The sequence below is a fragment of the Panthera tigris genome, chromosome A2 (assembly GCF_018350195.1).
Source record: "Panthera tigris isolate Pti1 chromosome A2, P.tigris_Pti1_mat1.1, whole genome shotgun sequence".
NCBI classification, from domain to species: Eukaryota; Metazoa; Chordata; class Mammalia; order Carnivora; family Felidae; genus Panthera; species Panthera tigris.
This window is the reverse complement of record NC_056661.1, coordinates 19,031,418-19,034,962: the sequence shown is the minus strand read 5'-3', so window position 1 is coordinate 19,034,962 and position 3,545 is coordinate 19,031,418. Positions and strand designations below refer to the sequence as shown.

At 40.8% G+C, this 3,545-nt stretch overlaps 1 long non-coding RNA gene across 1 annotated transcript in view; it reads left to right on the top strand.

The window, feature by feature from the left end:
* The first annotated feature begins 119 nt into the window (after positions 1 to 119).
* The window catches only part of LOC122236655, a 33,922-nt gene continuing 30,496 nt past the window's right edge, over positions 120 to 3,545 (top strand). The window contains exon 1 of the long non-coding RNA XR_006214792.1: positions 120 to 355. This is a non-coding gene — a long non-coding RNA (uncharacterized LOC122236655). The remainder of the gene's footprint in view (positions 356 to 3,545) is intronic.

The following is a 3,545-nucleotide window of genomic DNA, read 5'->3' as shown; positions in this document are numbered from 1 at the left end:
TCCTACCCACAGTACCTCGCGCCTGTCCCCTCCCCCGCACCACCAGCCTCTTGAGGTGGCGTCCAATCCGCGACGGTGTCTGACTGCGCGTAGACTGCTGGGAAGTGTGGTCGCTAAGGCATCCTGTCACTCACGCCCTGTGTTAATTTCCTGCGCATTTCGTTGTTGTTGTTGTTGTTGTTGTTTTTCAAAACCAAGGGCGGAGTTGCCAATCTGCCATTTGCAGACCCAGATTAGAACGCTTACCTTTATTGGTAATTCTTTGCCTTTGTTACAAAGGCCTTAAAAGAGTACAGTTTGTGTTCACTGACACGATGTAAAACGTCACGTGTAACCCAGTTTTAAGAGAACTAAGGTTAGTTGACCGACTATTGCATTATTGGACTCTAGATGGTTTGGGCTAAGTGCTTTAGAAATACCTATTTTCATTTTTATAATCTATGAGATGGTTATTAAACCCAGTTTGCAGGTGAGGAAAATGAGGTTTGTGGAAGTTAAAAGAATTCTTTAAAAAAATTTTTTTTTCTTTAGAAGTAATCTCTATATCCAACATGGGGCTGAACTCACAACCCTGAGGTCAAGAGTCATGTGCTCTTCTGACTGAGCCAGCCAGGCACTCTGAAATTAAGAGAATTCTTGAAGGCAGATCTTCAGAGTGTCATTTGATCGATATTCTCCAATCTAAGGCACAGGCTCATGAAAGTCATTTTCCAGGGTTAATTTAACAGTTAGTAGTTGGATGTCTAATAGCATCTCAAAATTACAGTCAAAACTCACCATCATCCCCTTCACAGCCCTTCTCATAAATGGCAACTCCTTACTTCCAGTTACTCAGGACAAAAACCCTGGAGTCAGTCATCTAGGTCTTTTCTCCCTTGCACCCAATCTATTAGTAAATCCTGTTGACTATCTTCCAAATGTAAATTTAGCATCTGACCACTTCTAGACTGCTTCAACTGCTGTTCACCTAGTCAAAGCCATCATCAGTGACCTTGTCTGAGAGACAGTAGGTCACACAGAGTTAATAGTAGTGGAACTGGGATTTGAATTAATAAACTTGATTTCAGAGTCCATGCCCTCAGCTACTAATGTAAGCTCCAGAAGGGCAGGGACTTGTGTCTGTTTAGTTCATTCACTACTGTATCTATCCCCAGTGTCTCTACTGATACCTGGTACATGGTATGTACACAATAGATATTTGTTGACGAACAAATAAATCCACTACCAAAGCTAAATGTGTAATATTTGGGGTGGAATAAGGCAAGGGTTCTTGGGTAATTAAAAGAGGTATTTTGGCCTGGGACTGGTCAGAGAGACGGTGGTATTCCAGTGCCATTTAGTTAGCATAATTTGCCCTTTGGCATTATTTATAGAGATATTTTAGTGGAACTGTTTTTTCAGGTCACATATACACACATGAAAAATTAGGGGCACCTGGCTGACTCAGTCAGTGGAGAATGTGATTCTTAATTTCTGGTTTGTAGGTTTGAGTTCCACATTGGGTGTGGAGATTACTTTTAAAAAAGTATTAAAAGTTAGACCATGACAAGGCAGATATCAGTTATAGAAAACTGCACCCATGTTCTTTGGATAAGAGATCTTCAAAGAGTAAGTAAAAGGATGTTGGTGAGTAGATTCCAAGCCAGAAGCTTCAAATATACTGTAAAACCTTTTTTGTGGAAAAGCATCTAGGAAACATGTTCTTTAAATATGTTTTAACTATGGGTTATCTGGAAACTCTGGGTAATCAAAAAACCTAACAACAGATGGAAAGGTAGAAATTTCTGATTTTGGAACAATGGGTAACATAGCTTTCTTTCCTTCTTCCTCTCTCCTCTGTATCTATCTATCTATCTGTATTGGTTCAGGCTGCTATAAACACCACAGACTGGGTAGCTTATAAACAACAAAAAAAATATTTTTCAACAGTTCTGGAGGCTGGGAAGTGCAAGCAGGGGCCAGCATGGTCAAATGAAGGTCCTTTTCTGGGTCGCAGACTTCTTGTTGTATCCTCACATGGTAGAAGGGACTAGGAAGCTCTGTGGGATCTCTTTTACAAGAGCACTAATCCCATATATAATGACTCCATCTTCATGAACTTAATAATTTTCCAAAGTCCTCACCTACTAATACCATTACCTTTGGGGGTTAGGATTTCAATGTATGAATTTGGTGAGGGGAGGGGACACATGCAGATCATTGCGGTATCTACACACACACACACACACACCTTTTCACACATATGTACGTATTTATATATAGTGTCAAAGTCACAGGGGAAGAGTAGATATATGTAAAACTTCCATCACCAGATAAAAGTAAAAGTATGTGACCACGGGACTCAAATATGTGTTCAATGAAATTTAAAAGTTAAACATAGGGGCACTTGGGTGGCTCAGTAGGTTAAGTGCTTGATTCTTGATCTCAGCTCAGGTCTCGATCTCAGGGTTGTGGGTTCAAGCCCCGCATTAGGCTCCACGCTGTGTGTGGAGCCTACTTAAAAAAAGAAGATATAAAAGTTAAACATAGAGAAAGGTAAACCCCAAAATGGATGATGTAGATGCCACGAATCCAGAACCTGCTAGACTTAATGGCCGCTAGCACTTGACTGCCTCATTCCCAAAGCAGTTCAACAAGCACTTCTGAGTATCCCTGAGGTGCTTGCTGGATTGGGCTCATTACCTGCCATAAAAGCTGTATGGCTGTTCATAAATGGTACATAATCATCCTTAAACTTGAAGAAGTTGCCTAGAAAAAAAAGATGGACTCCATCCAGAAGGAAGTGCCACCCTCCCAAATTCTCTGGTAGCTGATCTTTTTTGTGGACACTGCCCATTTGAGCTCCAGAGCAGTGCCCCCAACGGCCTGTCTGGCAGCTGATGTGGGTCTGGAAAAGTTTAACAAGTTCCCAGCTAATAAAGAAACAAAGACAATAGTTATTGTTTAAGATTTTATTCTTAAATAATCTCCACACCCAACATGGGGCTCAAACCCACAACCTGAGATCAAGTTGCATGCTCCAAATGAGCCAGCCAGGCACCTGTTTCTTGTTTTAAATAAAGCCACATATGTTCAATATAGAGCAAAGTCCTTTAAGACTGCTTTTCCTAATGTTCTGAAGTAAGAAAAAAAAAAAAAACACAACAGTTCTCAGGGTACTTGGGTGGCTCAGTCAGCTGAGCGTCTGACTCCTGGTTTCTGCTCAGGTCATGATCTTACAGTTTGTGGGATTGAGCCCTGCGTCAGGCTCTGCACTGACAACATGGGGCCTGCTTGGGATTCTCTCTCTCTGCTCCTCCTCTGTTCAAACACATGCACACTCCCTCCCTCTCTCAAAATAAATTAAATATGAGAAAAAAAGTTACCTTAATGAAATAATGATCTTTTTTCCTTAATTCTCCACAACTTGGCAAAAGAAAAAAACTAGTTAACATATTTTGATCTCAGGCTACTCCAGAATAAGTAGACTTATGTGAGAACTCTTGCCTATACCAAGAAACTGATTTCTTTTGTCAAGAGATGGGCTTTGATAAACTGACAAGAGA